This window comes from Amphiura filiformis, chromosome 1 (genome assembly GCF_039555335.1).
Source record: "Amphiura filiformis chromosome 1, Afil_fr2py, whole genome shotgun sequence".
Classification (NCBI taxonomy): domain Eukaryota; kingdom Metazoa; phylum Echinodermata; class Ophiuroidea; order Amphilepidida; family Amphiuridae; genus Amphiura; species Amphiura filiformis.
The window spans coordinates 5,588,992-5,604,489 of NC_092628.1; positions in this window are offsets into that span (position 1 = coordinate 5,588,992).

The following is a 15,498-nucleotide window of genomic DNA, read 5'->3' on the forward strand; positions in this document are numbered from 1 at the left end:
TGTGCCGTAACTTGACAAATATACTTAGTTTTCATGTTCATATATTAAGCTTTTAAGGGGGTCTGAGGGAGTTCAAATATAGTGCAAATGAAAGCAAAACGTTTTTACCTTCCGATTGTGAACAAATTATGTTGGGCCAATTTGGGCCATTTGAGTTACGAGCGAGCAAAATTTACCGGAAGTACTTCGGAATTCAAGCAAAAGTGATGATAAGACAATCTTTTCTAGAGAGAAATTGATATACGGAATGTATAGGCCCTACATATACTTTGTTTAAACAGTTTCTCATAGTTTAGTGTATGATAATCGTGATTTTGGTTGAAGCTTCGGGTCAAATTGATTGAGTGCCATGACGGATATGTCATGTTATTGTTTTTAAACTTTTAATTCTGTATTGTCATGAAATCGTATAGGCCGCCTAAATCATCATCATTAAACTTCTCATTGTATAATAAATAATTATCATTAGGCCTAAATGATTATTAATATTATTAGGAGGCTATCATTTTCTTTGGAGGAGGGGTTCCAAATATACGGGGGGTCATAACTTTTGGAAAATAATTCAATTTTTCATGACCAAAATGTAGGGAGTCACAAGATGACAACAGATAAGGTGTTTTTTTTCAAAAGACTGATTTCTTGATGCAATTTAAGCACTCAATTTTTGGCGAAAATGAGATTTTGATATCAAAATTTTATGAAACATGAGCACTTTCCAATAAGTATAGGCCTAAACTTCAGTTTACCCCATTGAAATCAATGGCCAGTGAAACAGACTTCACAATGTAATCAGCTTAGCATAATCAATATAAACCTGAAATTGCCTATTCAACAATAATTGGTCATAACCAACGTAGTACAAAAGAGGCTTGGCTGGATCATTCTCCATTTATTTATATACCTCCATGGTTAGACGAACATACCACTTATTAATCGTATTATTTCTTGAGCTACTACATAAGAAAAGTAGGTAATGGGGAAACGCACAAGAACAAATAAACACAATGGGGAACGATTGCTCGCTACAAGAGGAAACTGAATATATTTAATAAGAAAGAATGAACAGTTTACCAACTCAAAGTGTTACAATTAAACATGACAACAAATAAACACAAATGCCGACCGGCACACAACCCAACTTGAAAAAACAAACAAACGAAGGGAATGTGCCGGCATGGGAATCGAACTCACGACCTTCCGATCTCTAGACGCACGCCTTATCCATTAGACTACCAGCTCCCACTGATAAACGGTGATTAAAGTTGGGTCTAATGTTACAGCAGTCGTTGTATACAATACACACAAACAAATATTACGCAAGTACACAAGTGAAGGAGATCATTACTGATGCTGAATCGTTTACCCAGTATAATTATAAGAAATACAAATGCCGACCGGCACACAACCCAACTTGAAAAAAAAAAGCAAGGAATGTGCCGGCAAGACCCAGCTTTAACCACCGTTTATCAGTGGGAGTTGGTAGCCTAATGGATAAGGCGCCCGTCTAGAGATCGGAAGGTCGTGGGTTCGATTCCCACCGGCACATGTCAATCCCTTTGTTGGGTTGTGTGCCGGTCGGCATTTGTGTTTATTTGTTGTCATGTTTAATTTTAACACTTTGGGTTCGTAAACTGTTCATTCTTTATTTCTACTACATAAGCTTTGTTTCAATAAAATCGGACGTGGTGATCTACAAGCGGAGATATGGTAAATTATTTAAAGTATTCCTGAAACAGCTTGGGTCACTTTCGTGTCGACTTTATGACATGCAAGCTTGATATGAACGACAATGTCAAAAGTACCCCAACTCGTTTTCGGGACTCTGTTAGTCAACCTGTTACTGATTCCACTGCATATAAAATTGTTGCCATGATCTCTTTATTTTTTTCTAAAAGGCGAAATTGTAGTTGTATAATTGTATTGTTACAGTCAGTAATTATTGCAAGAGGGTAGATGAAGTGTGCACAAAAGTCACGCAGCTGTTATAAATACGCCTATCAGTGGCGTACCGTGACTGCTCCTACCCCGGGGGCTGAAGAAAATTAAATTTTGCCGCCCCTTCCTCAACAGCCCGAAAAGGTTGACCCAATTTTTTTTCGGTGGTTTGCCGCCCTTACTTTGATCCCGGGGCTCGCGCCATCAAAGCCCCCCCTCAAGAAAAATACGCGCATGCCTATAGCTTCAGAACTAATAATTGTTTTCACAATATTTCTATATAGAAAGAAGGATGATTTATTGACGCGAATTTAAAAGTTGCAGTTTACAGCGATCAATGGATATTACGCAAGCATTATGGCACGTAAAACCCTCCATTTATCTTCGCGCTGACTTCAAATCAATACAAATAGCTGCAACTTTTAAATTCGGGTATTTTTCTTTAAAAACACAGCTGTGTTGTTAATATTGAACGACATTGGACAAATGGGGTATCAAAATGCGCATAAATAAATCATCCTTCTTTCTATGTTGAAATATTGTAAACACAAAAGTTATTATACTCAAAAAGTTCCAGATATGTTGGGTATGTTTTCCTATTGCATTTTATTACCAATGGTTTTATACAGAGGATGATTTAAAAGCACTTCCCACCACGCCACTGTGTTGACTTGCGGTTAGCACAGCTGTGTGAGTGAACATGACGCCACTGCTCGCACATTGTATTGACGGGCATGATTAAATTTGAATTTGGACTGATATATTTACAATAAAAACGCATTCAAAATGCTAGTCGATTTCACATTTTATGTTACCTACAGAAGGTGTGAATTATCCTTTATGCATACATCACTTTTGCTTTGAAATCGACCAAGTAATAATGACACACGCACAATTCTTAAACAACATCTTTTGCACAGAATTCAATGGGATTTGAAAAGTAAAGTGGCAGTTGAAACTCTAGTGATAACACGTTTGCAGTGCATGATGGGGCTTCCTTAAATCATCCTCTGGGTTTTATACGTAAATTAAATTTACATGATTTTAAGATTTCTTATCAATGCGGAGATTAGGAATATTCCATCAGCCGACATGTCCAACAACAATGAAATTCTCATTCAAAAGTTTAAGCTTTTGTAATTCATTTCGCCTTTGCCCTTTGCCTTTTACCTTTTATGCGGCAGAAAGCAGGGAGGGTGGGGGATATGCCCCCCTAAAAGTCCTAATTCAAGAAAATAAATAGAAAGTAATAGTTAGCCAGTGCTTCATCCTTTTTAGCCAGAAAATCGCCGTATTTGGGGCTAAAAATGAGTAAATGCGCAAACTTGTGCAAACGTCGCTGGTCCATCAAATAGCAAAATTTAAACCTTAAATTTGGGTTTAACCGAACCTAAATTAACATTTTCCACGCGCTTCTCGCACAAATGTCCCAGTAAACAAATTCGAAGTGTTTGGTAAAAAACACACCCAAAAAAGAAGTCCTCACTATATAACTGTCAGCTCACTTGACTTTATTCAATCAAATTGATATAAACGTGCAAGGAAGTTTGTTAGCTACCAAACTTGTGTAAAAGGATATGGGGGGGGGTCACCGAAAAATGAATAATTGAATGGAATACGGTGCGATTCGTAAAGTTACAGAGTCGTTTATTGCATAATGGTCTCTAATTTGAATAGACCGCCGTCCGAGTATAGAAGGTTCTTAGCGATCCATTACAGAATACTTCTTTCCGCCACTCACTTCAGGCGAATAGAACATGCAACCTTTCAAGATCGCATCAACAATATAACATTTCCAATTATTCCAATTTCGTATTACGCAAGTTAGGTGTAGTTTCAAACTGCAGCTAAAAATTCGCGCAACGTTATATCAATTTTATTGTCTTTTTTTAATAATTGTATTAAAAGTTTATTGTGCTCACAATTATGGCCTCTCAAAGTAGTGGCAACTTTACTTTTGTTTATATATTAGCCACATTTTCGGATACAGTGGTGTCGAAACAATTGTGCTCGAAAATGATAACACTGAAATGAGAATAGAGTACATACCAGATGAGACCTGCAACCATGGTAGCTTGTATGGAGCCAGCAGTTAACTCTCTTCAAAACTCTTGAAATTTACGATGTCACTTTGGATGTCCGTTGTAGATTGCAATAAACATATCTACTTGATGTCACTTTGGGTGTCCGTTATCTACTGAGTCAAAGAGAATTATAACTCAAATATATATCTTGCAACTTGGAGATAAAACTAGTGATAAAACAATGACATCTCGTGATGCACTTCAAGTCAAGTCATTTGGAGGTATTCACCGGTGTTCTGCAAAGATATTTAGTAATGTTGTTTCTGTCCGACACATTCCACTCAAGAGGCATCAAGATTATCAAGATATCGCCGTTGGTGTTTGATTTTTAAAATGAACAGTCCACCGTATAAACTGACCTTGAAAATAAATTCAGGTGAACGTACGGAATTTTGTCTGCAAATTGATCAAATGGCAGAGTCACAAACGTGATGTTATTTCGGTGTGTTTAGGCATCAATTGTGATTTTAATAAGAAAACTTAACCATGATGAATATTTGAATTGATTACATGGATTTCTTAGTTATTACTTTCCGTAGTTGTATGGTTATAATAGTTTGCATGAAGTGGAAGGGCAATCGTAATCATAGTTCCGGCATAGATTTAACAAGAAATGTCTTTAAAAAAGACAATGCCTCCAAGATACCAGTGGGCACCTTTTGTTATTAGTTAAGGAGACACTTATAATGCTAGCTTTAAGGTAACGCTATTGGATATAGATTTTTGTCTGATTGAAATATGTGAGTCCATTCTCTCCTGATTACACGACTGAAAATTTTATTTTAATCGGATATTCGGTTACCAAAATATGGCCTTTCAAAATGGCGCGAAACCAAGAAGTTGGCAACAACTTTCTTTTATTTTTGTTATGCAATGTTGTCAGGTTGGCCTTATTTTCTAATTATATATGCAAGAATTATACAAAGTAAAATGTTCAGATCGGCTGCAAAATAAGATATAAAACCCATGGATGCATTTGGCAAATTTCCATTTGCATAATTAATTAGGGCCCTAATCAACTTTTCTAATAAGTGGCCCTAATTAATTATGCAAATTGAAATTTGCCAAAACGCAACCGTAATTTTGTAGTATAGTGTGTGTTCTATACCCATGTACCATGCCTCAGTACCATAGCTCTTTTAATTGTATCTGAAATCTTTACTTTGCATAATTCATGCATGTAATTAGAAAATCATCTGGCAACTGGACTTGTCAAAATATAGAAAATAAAAAGAAAGTTGTTGCCAATTTTTTGTTTTGGTTTCGCGCCATTTTGACAGGCCATATCTCAAGAACCGAATGTAATCTACAGGGCATAAGCTTTAACATATTATTTAAATAGAAAGAAAATCTAAATTTGTGCATTAGCCAATAGGGCCACGGTCACCTAAAGCCATCTTGCAGATAATTCTGATGTATGAAATAAGACCTTCAAACTTTCAGATATGAAGAGTTCCAGATGCAGGCAGCCGTTTCTGTTTTTTAAATATAGGCCTAAGTTGTATCAAGAGTCATTTCTCGTGGATTTTTTGACTGAAAATTACGATTGTAACGTTTCAGAGTAACACATTTTCGTATCAGATTCTTTTATTTGCTTGTTTATTATATTTTGTATTCAGGACTAAAATAATATTAATAGGCTTATTATTATATTTAGGGGAGGGGTCTTTTCATAGGCCATTACTTTTTTGTATGTGTAATTGAATAAAAAATCAAAAACATTATTGTTTTGTTTTGTTTCCTTCATTTGTGCTTTGTCTTGCATCGAAAGGGCCAATATCAACACCTTGTTTGTAAGAAGTATTGTGTGGGGAAAGATGATTCTTGCATTTTATTTTTATTTTTATCTTAACAAACAAAAAGCAAATTTCTCAGTCATAGTTTTCAAACGGTCATGGGTATGCATGCAAAAATATTGCAACAGTACTCAGTAGAATGTAAAAAACTGACATACATAGGCCTACCACCAACATGACCAACCACGCATGGGAATTGGGGAAGCAAATACTTTAAAACGAATTATTCCGAATTATATCAACGCAATAAAATTGCAATACTTTAGTACATGTATTTGAACAGCAATGAAGCCGGCCATAGGCGCGGCTAGGCGTATCATACCATACATTGCAGTTCAAATGCATCATGATCATGACATGCTCTATATTTCGTCCATGATGTAGACACGATGATTGTGGCCTAGTCGAGCTAGGCCTGCATGCCAGTCGGTCTGCTGACTCGCCGCGGCACAACAATACCACCAATTTTGCACAAAACAATCCATGATGTCAAATTATCACATCCAAAGTGTCGCCATGACCGTCAGCTTCAACTTCTCCAGCCAAAGATTTTGCATTGATAATCAGGTTTCATGTAATCATGAAATTAAACCTTGTTTGATGTGTATTCCCATTGCCACAGCATAACGGTTTTCCAACTTTTCTTCTACGATAAAGCTGCTGATGAGCGCTGAGGTTACAACCTATAATTAAAGACCGAATTAAAAAAGACTAGTTTGCGTCTGACGTCATGACAAAGGCGCACCGTGATTGGTTGCTGACCTGCGCAGTATGGCATTTTTGGTTTGGTTGAAAGGACGGCATACGCAAGCTAGTCTTTTTAATTCGGTCTTCAATTATACAACATAATGAGCTTGAAAATATTCTAATGCATAATTCATGAACTTGATAGACCCACGCCATTGGCGCCACGTGCTAGGTGTTTCTAGAATCCCTATAGAATAAGATTAATTTTAATGCTAATTTATTGCACATGCTGAGGAAGCGTGATTACCTTTTTGAACATTCGGAAATGGCGATAGGCGAATTTATGTATGGCGCAGAGAGGTGGGGGATATATATTGGGCTCTCAATATTGGGCGGAAATTAGAGTACTTGTCAGAATATAAATTTGTACAATCGGCCTACATGCCTCGCAATGTGCGGCATTTTAGGTGCCAATTTCAAAGCAAACTACCTCCTGCGGAGGCAGAGAGGCAGAAAAATCTTTATCTAGGGGCAAATACTATTTATTCCTTTGTATCACGACTTGTATTTAATGAAAGAGATTTGATTACTTTGGGCATTTGGTCGCACAAAATTCCATCATTCATACTTGGAAAGTCAAAAATGGATGCAGTGAAATATCACTTGTGACTCCTCCCGCGTGACTCCTAAGATGTATATATATAGAATACAAATTTCCTTGAAGGTAGATGGTCATATCATAATCTATACCTTACATTACGGCCCAAACACCATAACAACAATCTGCGTTACAAAATCTTGGTTTTGGTTTGAGAAGCAAAAAAGTCACAATCTCCCGTCATATGATAGCACATACGGTACTTCTGGTGATGGTTACCACTTTTGACCACGTTTTGTTCCCACCATCTAAACGAAACATAATCTATGGCGTCAAATTTGACTGAGGTATTGAAAAAAAGAGCTTTCATTTGATACCAAAATCTCAGTTTTGATGAGAAGAATGTGGGATGGTGCTGTCGACCTGGTCACACACCTTGAATAAACCTGGGAAGTGTTTTACTGATGCTGATAGGCGTATTAAATTTCCTCCAATCTATATAATAATACTGGTAGTCTGTGACTCTGTGACTCAGTGCCTCTGTCTGTGACTCTGTCTGTCTGTCTGTCTGTCCGCCTATTTTCTTGGAGACTAGGGGTCGCACGTTCCTCAAACTTGGTGGGTGGGTGCAGCTTGACCCCAGACAGAACAAGTTTGTATTGGTTAGGGGGTCAAGGTCACCCGAGGTCATCCAGGGGTCACATTAGTAAAAACTGTTTTTCTTAGAGACTGGGGCCGCACGTTCCTCAAACTTGACGGGTGGGTGCGTCTTGACCCAGGACAGAACAAGTTTGTATTGGTTAGTGGGTCAACATCACCAAAGGTCATCTAGGGGTCAAATTAGTAAAATTTGTCATATGGGCATGCAACTTGGTGGGTAGGTGCATCTTGGCCTAAGACGGAACAAGTTTGTATTGGTCAGTGGGTCAAGGTCACTCAGGGGTCATGTGAGGTCAAATTAGTAAAACTGTTTTCCCCTATTTTATCGGAGACTAGGGGTCGCACGTTCCTCAAACTTGGTGGGTGGGTGCATCTGGACCTCAGACAGAACAAGTTTGTTTCGGTAATCGAGGTCATCCTGGGGTCATCTGAGGTCAAATTAGTAAAAACTGTCGTATGGGCATGAAACTTGGTGGGTACAGTCAACTTTTAGAGTCAAATTTTTGGACGGTCATTTTGGGGTCATCAAGGTCAAATTACTAAAAACTGTCGTATGGGCATGAAACGTGGTGGGTACAGTCAACATTTAGAGCCAAATTTTGGAAGGTCATTTTGAGGTCACAAGGGGTCATCTGAGGTCAAATTAGTAAAAACTGTCCTATGGGCATAAGTCACCATCAGCCAGGTAATCGCGACAGCCGAGAACCGCCAAATACGGGTAACCGCCTAGTTTGATATTAATAAGGATGCAACGATATGGAAATGTGAGCTCTTCTTAAGGGTACTTTACACCCCTCGATAATTTGTGTCTATTTTGCATTTTTCTCAAAACTAATTACACAGTGGTAACAAAGGTTATGTTTATTATAGGGGCAAGGAATTCAATTACTACACTGGAATTTCAGTGACCCAAGACGAGCGGTTTGTTATTTATGATCAGAAATAAGGTACCGCTAGGATGTACCTCGTTTCCTATACTGAACCGCTTGTCTTGAGTCACTGAAATTTCAGTGTAGTAATTGGATATCTTGCCCCAATAATATACATAACTTTTGTTACCAGTGTGTAATTATTTTTTGAGAAAAATGCAAAAATAGTCACAAATTTACCATATGGGTGTAGTACGCCCTTAAACATCAATTATGAGTGATAAAAAACTAACGCAGCCGTTGCCAATACGCCTATTTGCCGTAGAAGTAGTGATATAACAAGATTATCTACCATAGCAATAAGATAGAAGAAAACGATTTTTGAATGTATTGCCCTGCACTATAAGTAGGCCTAGGCTCATCACTTGTTATGTCTGTGTATGTATGCAATCATAGATTTAATACGATACCACTCATTTCAAAGACACTAATCGTACAGATGTGACTAAAACGTACATGGACTCTGCATAATGTGAAATTTCAATAGAATTACGATCCAGACCTATTCTTTGATAATCAATTACGGGATAACCGGAAAATTTGACCATGGAAATGCCACTGATATGACGTCATTGGTGATATAATTTTTTTTCGTTGACCATGTATATACTGTAGAACTATATTATTGTTAGATGTAGGCCTAACCTATAACTTTTAAGGTGTTAGATGTAGGCTTAACCTATAACTTTTAAAGTCATAATTAATTCAAACATAACTTTTGCAATACTTACACGTTTCGTTCGTCACTTGAAACGGCAAAACATACTTTCTTTTCCTTACAAATCGAATGGCAACACTTTAAAACATTTTCACCACAAAAACTAAAATAAAATAATTTATCATAAATACCAGTAGGCTGATAATCTTTAGTGCAAACAAAGCCGATCTATTAAACCAAATGCCAGCCCGTATGGACTGGCGAAAAGAGGTACCGCTAGAATGTACTTCATTTCTTAACATACCGGTAATGAACCACTTATCTTGAATCACTGAAATTTCAGTGAAGTAATTGGATTCCTTGCCCCTATAATTATACATGTACATAGCTTTTGTTACCAGTGTGTAGTTATTTTTGTGAGAGAAATGCAAAATTAGTCACAAAATTGATCAGGGGGGGGGGGGGTTACCACCTTAATTGTATTTACAATATTTAAACATACAAAGAAAGGTGATTTATTATTATACCCGCATTTTGATACCATACTCGCACATTTCCGTTTAATATTAAACCTTCAACACAGCAGTATTTTCAAAGTAGATAAATAAAAAAAAACTTGCAGGAGTTAACAATGCTTGCGTTTAATAACAATATATCGATGTAAGTGCATCTTTTAAATTCGGGATGTTTCGAGTTTCCGACCGACTCATCTGTTTTGATTTTGTCTAAAACTATTCAATTGAAAAATGACCGGAAACGGGTTTGCAGGCTTGAGAGCAGGTGGGAAAGGGAGTAGGCGCTGTTTGAACGCTTATATCTCGAAAATTAGTCTGGTGACTACTCGGACATTATGTTCATTCATCTATTTGCAATCGATTGATTTTTATATTAAATTTGTTACAAAAAGGTCTAAATATCAAGGAGCTTTAATTAGTACCTGGCTCGGATTCGGCTTATCATAGAACCACAGCATAATAATGACGTAATTCTGGGACGACATTCAGCGAGTTTTAATGAATTGGTGAAATGCGCCCGAAACGCGATTATTAGCGCATGTGTGCCCACGCGATGCACCTAACGCGCAATACGATTTCGCAGTAGCAAGCGGCGTAAGCGCATTCAATACATTCGGATCGGTGAAATTATTTTGGTGTCTCAAAAAAATGACCAACCTTCTGTTTTTGTATCAAGAAGGAAGCATGTAGGCGCCTTGAAAACGAGGATTGGTGGGCATGTAGATGGTTGGGGACATTATATAACGCCTTCCGGATATTAGTTATTTTTGGTATTTGGGTGATAAAAAAATCAGCAACAGCGATGAATTGGATTGTAAGTTCCTTCATGTGCAACCCGCTTATACCTATAGCATCAACTCTTCAAATTATTCTCTCGGAAGATTATCCAGAAAGGTTTCAATCGCTACGGGCTTTACAGCTATGTATCCTGATATTAATTTTACAATATATTATCGACAATGATTTTGAGCATGATGAGGAGCGGGTGCGTAGAAGATTGAAGCACAGAAGGCGAGATGAACTGGCGACAAAAACAACAGATGAATTACGGAAGCTGAGAGAAGACACGAAAGACGCGCAACTTGCTAGAAAAGGTACCATAACTTGCCATACCCCACAGTAGTAGGCCTATAACCCCAGGTATAACTTTTTTTCTTTTCATTTTTAAGCCCTGTAGGGGAAAGTGGGGTAATCCCGGGCACCTTTCGTTAAGGCTACACAGGTACAAGATTAAATAAAGTTCATCAGTAAAAATCATATCAATGCTGATGCAAAGTATGAGTAATGTTCTAACTAGTAACTAGTCTAGTTTTTAATAACTCAACATCTATGGTTAATAAGTTATAATTAAAAAACAAAATGGTAAAAAATGACGGGGTAATGCCGGACACGGGGTAATCCCGGACACATGATTGTTGCTAAGAGGGAAAGTGGAGTAGGATGATAATCCCCTAGAATGTATTAGGTACTTCTGTTACCTCAAGCATACAACTATGGGGCTGTTGTTGTTGTCTATATTTTCGAAATAACAAGTGTCCGGCATTACCCCATCTGTATAGAGACGCATGTGTGTCCGGGATTACCCCTCACGGTCCCGATTTAATTTTTCAGTGCTTGTTCTACTAATCCATTTTTAAGATACCAAAATTCACACATCCAGCTAACAATCAAGTATCAAACATAATTGTCATCCATACTTCATCTGTAACCCTTGTCGCATTAACTGTCACCCAGCTAATAAATCACTTTTCAGATAAAAAGTCAAAATGACAATGTCTGTTTTTCGTAATTTTCACAAAGAAAGATGAGACCCAAAGCGTTGGTAGTAGTACACGTGAGGTACACCTTGAGGTAGCTAATACCCTAAGGTAGTATAATAGTGCCACCCTTCTCCGTTTAGCTGCAATCGATGTGTCCGGGATTCCCCACAGTCCGGCATTACCCCACTTTCCCCTACTTGGATCTGGTGGTGGGAGACATGTGTACAAATAATGGCCTATCCACCAGACCCCTTCAATGTGTAAATTCAATACATAGCATGAAATAATGTATCAAAACGTTTGTGAATACAATGATTAAGATGATTGAGCTATTATAATGCAGGTTTTTTTGTTTTTGAACAGACGAAAACAAAACAAAGACAAAACAAAAATACTATATACACAAACATCAGACAACTCTCACACATAAACACTCACCCCCACAGGGGAAGTCCAACACCCACCCCAACACAAACAAAATACAAAACAAAACAGGGGACACAAAAACACACTCAACCCAAACAAAAACAACAATCACAACACATGATACATGGTGTAATGATGTGGGCTAAAAAAGCAATAACAAAGAAAAACAAATATTATCAGTTAAATCAAATTCCCGATCAATAATGATCAACTGAAATCTTGATTGTTTTCAACTTTCAGTATTCATATTTTATCAATTTAGGTATACATCGTAGGCCTAGTCGTAGACGAAGGGGAGCAATCAAAGCAGAGAGGAAAGTTTGTCGTCAACAAAATGTGGAGCCTGGTTTAGCCCCTGGGCCGGGGAAAGATGAGTCATGCACCGAAAGAAACGAAAGAGAAACTCATCTTGTTATGCCTCCAACCTGCCCAGGTTCCAAGTTGGTTGATACAAAACAACACTGCAGCTCCACGGATTTGGTATCGGGAGAAAAGGACGCTACTTCTGTTCCACGTAAGAATTTATATACTTTTTAATATTTAAATCCAAAGAACAGACCTTCCAGAATAGGTAGTCGTTAGTCCAAAGCATTTCATCGTGTCATCTGGTAGTCGACAGGTGTCCAGCCAGGAGAATTGCCTTCTGCTTGTTTTCTGGCTCTATAATTTTTTAACGTCATATTAGCGTTTCATTTGATATTTTATGAGGCCGTTTGATGTTCTTTGCTGCATGGAAGTGTTTACGATATATATATCTTCATCTCTATTGTACAGAAAATGTTGGTTTTTTTCTCAAATCTTTGTCATTATTTCTGTCATAATTTACGGGTTCATTCATATATTTTCATGACTAAACGGTTGTTTATGCCCGAGGGGCCGCTGTTTATGCCCGGCTCTCGACCAATCACGCGCGCCGTTACATAGCGTGTATGTATGAACGTTGTTTATGCCCGGCTCTCGGCCAATGAACGTGCGCCGTTATATATGTATAGCACAAATGTATGAAAATGTGTTCAAATTTGATATGTATGCCTTTACATCTTGTGTTTTTAATAGTTATATCTTAATGTCGTTTCAACTTTCAGTCTTTTTAAAAAAAATTTCATACCAAAATGATTTACAGATTTGAATAAGGATTCAGAAAGTCGGTCTACGTCCAACCTTCCCAAGTGCCATTCTCCTACATCCAACCCGTCCACGGTCCATTCGACTCTTCCGGAAGGTGTTCCTATCAGCACGGCAGACGCTTGTAGTACATTCGCGGTCCCTTTGTCTCAATTGCCATCAGAGATTATCAACGAATCTCAAAGTTTTCAGGTCGAGCTAACAGATGTTGAAAAGATCACCAAACATGCCAAATGCGATGACGACAATCTGATACGAAATGATGTCAAATGTAACGAGGAAGGCGGCACATCCACTAATGATACGTTGCATTTTAAACCAGGTAAGAAAAGTGTCAAATTAAAACACATGATTACAGGTATGAGATAAGTACCCAGCAAACACAAAAACGTTTTAAAAACGTTTCAAATAAGTTATATTTTGGCTTTTGGTTTAGGTAAAAACGTTTTAATAACATTAAAATGTCGGGTTATATAAAGGTCATGATAACGTTTTAAAACGTTTTGTATGAAAACACACTACAACAATATTTTTTAAATGTTTTCAAAAAATGTTATTTTAAACTATTTTTGCAAACATTGTTGCCAAATATTTTGTCAATACTTAAATAACATTATGTTAAAATATTTGAACCCAGCAAACACAGAAATGTTCTTAAAATGGTTTTTTTTCAAAACCTTTTAATAACATTTAAATGTCGGGTTATATAAAGGTCATGAAAACGTTTTTAAGACGTTATTGCAAATATTTTGGGCAAACATTTTTCGCAAAATATTTTTTCAACCCCAAAATAACATTCTGTTTAGAATGTTTTGTATCAAGTTTTTAAGAATGTTTTTGGAATGTTATTAAAACGTTTTTATACCTTTTATATAACCCGACATTTGAACGTTTTCTGTAAAACATTTTTGTTTGCTGAGCAGTAGATTATCAAAAAATGTTTTGTAAAGTTATAAAAACGTTTGATACTCTTAATATACCCTTTATATAACCCGACAATTAAACGTTTTCTGACAACCTTTTATAACCTTTTGCGAATGATGTCGAAAACGTTTTGTGTTTGCTGTGTAGGTGGCAATAACAGAGAGTGAAAATGGCAGAGAAAACAGGATAGAGTTGATGTTGATCTTGGTACTGTCGTTGTCATATAAAGATCGGCGTATTAAAATGATCAAATGAAATAGTTTGTCAAGTATATCAAAAATGTGTTGAGAGAACTGTTTAAAAACTCTGTTTATCATAAGAATAATTTTGTCGTAGGCCCCTATCTATATAATATATGAGCATTGATGGCACAGAGCCACACATGTAATTCGGATGTACTTTCAAACAGTTTTCTAACCTAGTGGAGATAACCATGTTTCTTTTGGGCAGTTTATGATTCTATATCGCAAGCTGAGGCTTGTTTGTTTTTATTTAAGACAAGCTAGAGTTTAGTTTTGGTGGTTTTATTCCCTCTTTGGTCCTGCTTTTTGTGTCCTTCCTTTAATATCGCTTATCTTGAGACACCATTGCCAATTTGTTTATATTTATCATGTTTATATTTTTTTCGTGATGTGACGTTGATGCTTGTCTCTTGAATGTTTATATTATATTTAGATATTGCAAAATATCCCTTTATCCTGTGATAAACAACTTTTAATAAACAATGAACGAATGACTGAATGATTGACGGACTGACTGACTGAATGAATGATTGAATAATTAATTTATTAATTATTATTTATTTGATGGAGCTACTGTAGTTAATTTTGTTGTTTTTTCTTTCCGATTTTGTTATTTCCGCATATCATAATTATTTGTTTTTCTCATTTAAAGGTAAAAGACGATTCAGATGGTTAGGATACCTTAATCAGTGTACAGAAACTGGTCCATCCGTGAATCACGTGGACTCTACTGATATTGATGAGCTCCAGCTTGTTCTGTTTTCTCTGTCATCTGTTGCTACATGTATAACCGAAGAATGCGAGGAATAATTGTGATAAAGAAATGCCCACCCCTGCCAAATGTGTTATTTCTGAGTTTAAAATGGGTTTTAAAACTGATTAAAATGAAACATGCTCGGTCTTGTTATACTATACACTATAGCTTTTGGATAAAGATATCTATATGACTTGTTGAAACAAACTGAGTGATTAACTTACATAAAATGATTTTAAATATTAACGTAAAACGATAAAAACAAAGCCATATTGGAAATAATGAATGTAAATTCGTCAGTCAATAAATATCATGAAACTGAAATCATGAATTAATAACTATAATTATTGTAAGTGTTTTGTGGTCTTTAGCCTATTTGTATAGTTGATGAGATTCATTAAGGGG